This window comes from Acomys minous, assembly GCF_964271855.1.
Source record: "Acomys minous genome assembly, chromosome: 19".
Classification (NCBI taxonomy): Eukaryota; Metazoa; Chordata; class Mammalia; order Rodentia; family Muridae; genus Acomys; species Acomys minous.
Window position 1 is genome coordinate 8,928,030 of NC_140499.1, and position 7,845 is coordinate 8,935,874.

A 7,845-nucleotide genomic window follows, 5' to 3' on the forward strand; every position below is an offset into this window, starting at 1 on the left:
CCGCACCATCTTGTCCTCAGTCAGCCTCATACCCATTTAAATGAGTCACAGAGACAGGGCTAAGAGTCATATGACGGGCAGATCAGGGCCCAGGGGTCCTGCTCAAACTATGGCACCAGCCAAGGACAATAAGTGCAGTAACCTTTTGAACCCCTACCCAGACCTAGCCAATGGACAGGACATTCTCCACAGTTGAGTGGAGAGTGGGGACTGACTTTCACGTGAACTCTGGTGCCCCATATTTGACCACGTCCCCTGGATGGGAAGACCTGGTGGCACTCAGAGGAAGGATAACAGGCTACCAAGAAGAGACTTGATACCTTATGAGCATATACAGGGGGAGGAAATCCCCCTCAGGAACAGTCATAGGGGAGGGGAATAAGGGGAAAATGGGAGGGAAGGAGGAATGGGAGGATACAAGGGATGGGATAACAATTGAGATGTAATATGAATAAACTAATATGAAATATATAAAGTAATATAAATATATATCTTAAAACAGAAACATAATAAAATAATTTTAAAAAGAGAGACAGGGCTAAGAATGTAGCCCTGTTGGTAGAATGCTTGCCCAGCCCACAAAGCCCTGGGATCCATGCCCAGAACTGCACAGATCTAGCAACGGTGGCGCATGCCTGTCACCCCAGCCCTTGAGATGGGGAGATGGGAGTCAAAGTTCAAATTAACCCTAAACCTCAACTTCACCTGTCCAGGGCTTCTCCGGTCCAACTTCTCTCTCGGGTTTCTAAGTCCTTCTCACAAATATCTGGCTGCTCTCTGAGTCGCAGGGAACCGCTTGCAGCCATGTTAGTCCATCGGCCTGGCTAACCCCTGTAGCACCCCTGTCGGGCAGCATTTCGAGAGTCATTGGTGCTTTGCTGCCTTCCTTCCACAGCTCCCCGCGGATGCCTGGGCTACCTGGAGATGTTGCAGGAAGCTCCTTTCCCTGAGACTAGCTTGGCCTGGGGTGGAAATGGACAGACCCCTCCCTCCAAGCTTCCTGCTTCTACCCAGGAAACCTCCTGTGTCCGTAGGACACACACACTGCTTCTTCAGCTTTGACCAACACTTGAGAACAACGGTTGCGCATTGCGGTGCTTGTTAGTACAAGTGAATGCTAATGCTTACAAAATATCGCTCACGGCTGCAGGCAGGAGGCGGAGGCAGGGGGGTCTCTGCGAGTTCCAGGCCAGCCAGAGTGGCATGGTGTCACTGCGCAAAGACTAAACAAAGCAATAACGAACGTGAGCAGGCCTGTGGAGGCAGCTCGGCTGACAGGCTGTTTGTCTAGCATGTGTAAAAGCACAGTTCCTCCCCCAGCACCCCACTAGCCAAGAGTAGCAGTGCATGCCTGTAAACCCAGCACTTGGGAGGGAGAGACAGGAAGACACGTTCATGGTCACTCTTGGCTATGTTGAGTTCAAGGCTAGCCTGGGCTACATGAGACTGCCTAAAAAAAAAAAAAAAACCCAAACACTTGAACAAAATAAACCCTCAAAAGTAAACAAATGAATGTTGGCAGTGTAGCTCAGTGGTAAGAGCTTGCTTTACATGCAGTAGGCCCTATTTTCAAATGCCAGCAGTGCAAATAATAACTAATCAATAAGTAATAAGTAAGATTTAAACTGCCTTTCCCTCCAGAATTTCATTTTTGAGATTTTTCAGATTTTCGCTGCATTGGGATTGTGATAGTCAACATTGTGCCTTTGGGTTTATGCAACATATGTGCTGTTCTGTATTCTCACCCATGTGTTCAGTTTCCACAACCAAAGATGCAAAGATTCTTTCATAGCCCATTTGAAGCCCTGAGCCTTCTCACATATGCGTGAGTATTATTTTTTTTAAGTTATTGGTAATGTTTTTGCAGGTGGTTAGATGTCTGTGATTTAAGGGAAAGACAGGGTTCATGGCTCATGATGAGAACCGGACACTCAGCTGGCTCATTCTTCAAAGGCAGCCTGGTGCCCCCATTTTACTGATCAGAATGCGAGAAAGTCTGTAAAATCCAGTTCAGTATGAGATACCCAATATCCACTCTTGGGTAGTTACGAAACTTCACAGAGACATTTGAGAGCAACACTTGGGGTGCAGAGAGGTCTGTGCTGGTTACCTTCCTCTTCCCGGAGGTGAGGAGTTGAATTTCAGCTCTCGTACCCATGAGCGGGGAGAGCAACACTGTAGCGAGTGCTTCACACAGGCACCACGGCGTTGCTTCCCTTCTCTGGAATTTAGAGCTCTATTATGGTGCCGTCAGAAGTGGAGGTTTGAATGCCCCCCATAAGCCTCAGGCATTTAAACACTGGCTGCCGTTTGTGGTCCTGTTTGGGAAGGCTTTGGAGGTGTGGTCTTGCTGGATTAAGTGGGTGGGCTTTGAAGTTTCAAGACCCACAAGCCACTCCCACTTCCCTCTCTCTGCTTCCTGGTTGTCACTGGAGAAGGAGCTTCCAGTTTTAGCCACCACGGCTGCCCGCAGCGGGACGTCGCCTCCGCGTTTATGATGGATGTTTAATCCTCTACAATTGTAAGCCGCAGACAAACCCTTCCTACTGGAAGTTGATTTGGTCATGGTGTTTCAACACAGTAACACAAAAGTAACGAAGACACCGAGGCAAGCCTCAACCCTGCTAGATAGTCAAAGACGGCCAGAGTTTCTGATCCTCCTGCCTCCACTCCCAAGTGCTGAGGCTAATGGGCATGGTCTGTCCCACCTGGTTTACATGAGACTAGCGACTGAACCAAGGGCGCTCAGCCATGCAAGCGCTCTACCAAATGAGCCGCACGCCAAGCCTTAGTCCATTTTCAGTTGCTCTAACTGAATACAGCAGGTTAGGTAATTCATAAAGAATGGGGAGTTATTCAGTTCCCTGTTGGGAAGACCAGGCACGTCAAGAGTGCTAACATCTGCTTCACATCTGGAGAGAGCTTTCTTGTGCCTCAGCCGAGCTGAGGGCTTCACAAAGGAGCCTGGGCATCTCTCTCCCTCTCCTTAGAAGGCTCCTAGCGCTTCAGCTCCCAAAGGGACACTTCTAAATATCATCTGCATATGAATTTTGGATTAAGTTCCTAACTCAGGAACCTGGGGACACATTCAGGCACAGCACACAGTTTGGCAGCAGGCATTCCCCTAAGAGTGTCCCTCTCGGTTAATTTTGTCTCCAAAGGGAAACCAGATCTAGGACATCAATCCAGGGCTTTTAAAACATTGTTCTTCTTGCAACCCCCTTTGCTGGAGACATTTTTCTACAACCTCACATATATGAATCTGTATGGTAGGTATGCAAACCAAACACCCATTGAAGTAAATAATACCTATTTGAAAGCAGTTATTTATTTTACATACGATTTTATCACATTTTAAGGATGAAGATAGATTTGCACGCTAGTGAGATAGATGCCTCTATTTTTACACAAACAATTACATTTTGGCTGAGTATCTGATATCATGGGAGCATACAACATCTGCCACAGTTTTCAGAACTGATGGATATTTGGATTTTGTAGTTGTCAATCCTGAGAACACTGATTCGTATATTTACGAAGCATAAGACAGCAGACGAAAGTTTAGGATCATTTCCAACATTATTAGAAATTCTGTCCTAAGCCCACTCCAAAATTCATTTAACAATTTGTATATGTAAAACTGTCTAGCAAAATATATGTAAGTATACCATATGCATACACAGCGCCCACAAAGGCCAGAAGAGGGCATCAGATTTCCTGGAGCTGGAATGACAAATGACTGTGAACTGCCATGCTGGTGCTGGTAACCAAGCTGGACCCTCTACGAGAATAGCATGTGCTCATGGCCACAAGGCATCTCTCCAATTCCCCATTATTATTACTATTACTACTATTATTTTTTTGTAATGAAGCTTGTCAGGATTTCAAACAGCAATCTGAGCTGGAGAGATGGCTCCGCTGTTAGGAACACTGGCTGCTCTTCCATTGTCAGCAACCACATGGTTGCCCTGTTCTGGAATGTACGTGTACATGCAAAAAGAACATTAACATATATAATAAATAAAAATTTAAAAAATCAACCATCCGAACACAATCTAACCCAAAGATAATACCTTGGCACTTGCTGAGAAATGATGCTAGAAAATAATTAAGTCTTTGTCTTCCATAATTAAAACCACATTGTTTCCATAGAAATGGAAATTATTTTGTGCACGGATAAAACCCAGCAGAGACCCTACTGCCTCTTCCCGCCTGAGTGCTGGGGTTACCACGGGCACCACGACGCCCCAGCAAACTATCATTGTCCTGATGCCATAGAATTGCACATGGAGACGCAGAAGGGTCCCAATGCGATGAATTTCTGGGCATGTCCAAGGCAAGACATTGCCATAAACTTTGGTAATTTGAGCAGAACTTAGAGTGGGTTTCACTGGGCTCTCAAGGCTAATCTGGGACAACCTCCCTGATGTAGAACCCCCATTCCCTCTCATACACCCACAGGTCAGAATCAATAGGCAGCTTTGCACTGAGGCCGTGGAAAAGGCTTTCTGATAGAACCGACCGAGGGTGGGGTAGAGAAGAGAAGGAACTCCGCTCAGGATAAACCAAAGAAAGAAAAATGAGATTCTAACAGACAGACCGAAGACTTCTAAGCTTTTTATCGGCTGCAACTAAACTGTCCCATTGCTGCCCAGAATATCCTTCCATTTAACACATGAGATTGGGTTAACAAGAGAAGAATGAAAGACCTGAGAATGCAGTTACGGGTACATACCACTAGAGGGCGCTCAGGTCTCACTTCCTCGGAAGAGACCTGAAGACTGGCAGTATGAGGATTTACGGTACTGGGTGGGGAGGATTTTAGAAGCTACTCGGCTTGTTTGGGCAAATGAAGGACACTTCAGACCCAGTTATTAAGGTGTGGTGTGCATTATTAAGCTAGACTTCTCTAAACTTCCTGGTGCGGAGTTCTAGGGTGTAACAGTCCGAAGAAACACTCACATTAAGATAACAAGGGAGTGCATATTACACATGAGTGTGTGTGCACACATGAAAGAGGTATCCTTTCTGACTTAAACACTGACATAGCATGTAAATTCTGTGTCTGGTTGAAAAAAAATTGCTATGTCCAAATCATATCATTTTTTTTTTCTAGTCGTTTCAGCAGGAGACAAAAATGTTGCCTAATTTCAGAAAGCCTTTAAATGTCACTTTAAATTTCAGTGACATAGCAGTTGAGGCTGCCAAAAGCCGGGAGAACGAGTTACCAACCTGGAGACATTAACTAGAGTTGACACCAGGTCCCAGGTCGAAGTCTTGCCCGGTCCTCTTGTTGACTTTATACACATTCATAGCTTGTGGCTGGTACCATTTGCTGCTGACCTACAGCTGATCCTGGAATCTGCCTTTCTCTAAGGTCTTTTAGCTTCTGTATCAACCTTTCTTTTTCTCTCATTTGTGTTAAAAAGTATTTATGTTATTATTTTAAACGTATGTGTATTTGTGTGTCTGTGGGGGTGTGTATGTATGCGGGCAAGGGCCTTGGCCAGCAGAGGGCGTCAGACCCCCCCCCCCCCAGAGCTGGAGTCACAGGTGGCAGTGAGTAATGGGAACTAAAGCCAAATCCCCACAAAAGCCCATACACATTTTGTTTGTTTGTTGTTGTTAGATTTCTCTGTGTAGCCTTGGCTGTCCTGGGCTCAACTTGTAGACCAGTCTGGCTTCGAACTCACAGAGGTCTGCCTGCCCTTTGCTTCTCTGAGGTGCGTGCACTCTTACCTGCTGAGCCACAGCTCCAGCCTGTGCAGCCAGTTTCTTTACTTCTATATTTGGTAGGCAATTCCAAGGATGATTTTCTTCTTCTTCTTCTTCTTCTTCTTCTTCTTCTTCTTCTTCTTCTTCTTCTTCTTCTGTTTCTTCTTCTTCTTCTTCTTCTTCTTCTTCTTCTTCTTCTTCTTCTTCTTCTTCTTCTTCTTCTTCTTCATATCTGGGATTATGAAACAGGAAGGTCAGAAAGGCAATGCAAAATTCTCTTGACTAGATTTCCCTCTCTCACGTCATTTCCAAGGAGGTGATAGACATAAAAAGAAGTTAGATCAAGGCCAAGGGCACTAAGACTCCTCAAGCAAGAGGAAGGCCTCGGGGACTAAGACATTCCTCAGGATAAAGAGCAAAGCCAAGAGGAAAGTTTGCCTTGCTGAAATTTCCCATATGTCACAGATAAGATAACCAGGACCAGAGAACTTCATACCCTCATACAGCTCTGGAATTTGAAATCAGATATTCCAAGTTAAAATCTAGCTTATTTTCCCACTTTGGCTAAAAACAAGCACATGTACACACGCACGCACACATGCAAAACAAAACAAAACAAAAAAACCTATGAGCTAGTTTATCCAAACTCCTTGAAAAGAAGGATCTTACAGTGACAGTGACTGTGGATGATGATGATGTCAATAATGACAGTAGCAGCTACTATCATCAGCCAACAAATGTGCTAAACACCAAAGCTTTACCGTCAGTTCTGTGAGTCCCTTCCCATGAGTCAGCTTCACATCACCACGTCACAGATGAGACCCCTGAACTCCAGGAATGCCAAAAACCAAACCAAACCGAAACACACAACCATGTAGAAGGTGATACATACTGCATTTGACAGAGTTCAGGATTAAACCTAGGTTTGCGATCTAAACCACTCTGCTATAGTGAAAAATAGTCCAGCACAGAAACTGTCCTCGGCTTCTTTCAGAATCTGAAACAACAGCAAAGGGCTGAAGTCACAGTTATGTGGCAGGTACAAGGATGCAAATGGGGAAAGTGCTTCCATGCTAAGGCAGAAAGCTCTCTAACCTGCTAAGAAAATCGCCAGCTCTGCTTATTTCCAATTACCCTGTTCTCGAGCTGCGCACTCCAGGAGTCTGTTGTAGTTGTGTAGGAAGTCAACTTGGCCTGGTTCTGTTTGTAGGGAGCTCATTTCATCATTTCTATGACCAGGTCATGGACTTATTGGTAGAGATCAAGTTCATGGCTGTTTCCCGATCAACGATCAACGAATCCCTTCTGATGATTAAAAGGGCTATTTTATTGCCAGCTGCTGGCACCTGGCTGTAAAGCTATAAAAAGGGGAGAGTGGTCAGGGGAAAGTGAAAGTGTGGTTACTACTGACCTTGGGTTTATAGTTCTTGGCCGACTGAGCTGGAATCATTAGCTCTGCAGTGTTAGGGACGGAGCAGGTAGTCCGTCTCATCACAGCCTTGGAAAGCCGACTTCACCTACAACTCAACGCTCACTGGAGAAATATTTTAACCCCCACCCCGTAATTTTGAGCATTTTCCTAATAACATCTCTAAGAACAAACACCTGGATGTGGTTTCCTGAGAATATGGAGAAATGAGTAGTTCTGCCAGCCCTGAGCTGAGCAGGTGGTTATCTTGTATACTTTTGTTATGGAGATGGGCACAGAAGAGGCCAAGGCACCCGCGCAGAGAAAACGCTCCGCACCTCCCTAGATGGCAGCAGTGAGCCAGCGTTTAGTGGCGCCTCAGGTGCGGCATGTGAGATGTGGGTGGAGTCACGGGACGCTAGATTTCCCATCTGGTTGGAGATTGTGCGGTAGGTGGCAGAGGATGCAACGTGAGTCACTGGAGTCCCTGGTTGTGAGGAGTCGGAATCGGGAAGCCGTCTTTAAGTACAGCTCTGCCTAGCTATGCCACCCCACCTCCATCATCCCCCCCACCCCCACCCCGGCCTAACTCTTCTGTGCGCTGCCACCTTTACTGATAGGATATGAGGTCATCCCTGAGTAACCTTAGACCTCTTGTGACTCGGAATGCAGAGATGCTTCTGACACACTCGCTGCCCTCTTCTCGATAAAAGAACCTGATT

At 45.8% G+C, this 7,845-nt stretch overlaps 1 long non-coding RNA gene across 1 annotated transcript; it reads right to left on the reverse strand.

The window, feature by feature from the left end:
- Nucleotides 1-3,431: 3,431 nt before the first annotated feature.
- LOC311590033 lies at nt 3,432-6,999 on the reverse strand. Its single transcript, XR_014776734.1, has 3 exons — nt 6,811-6,999; nt 5,740-5,947; nt 3,432-3,973 (listed from the first exon to the last, which is right to left on the reverse strand). It is a non-coding gene; the product is annotated as an uncharacterized lncRNA (long non-coding RNA).
- Nucleotides 7,000-7,845: the final 846 nt, after the last annotated feature.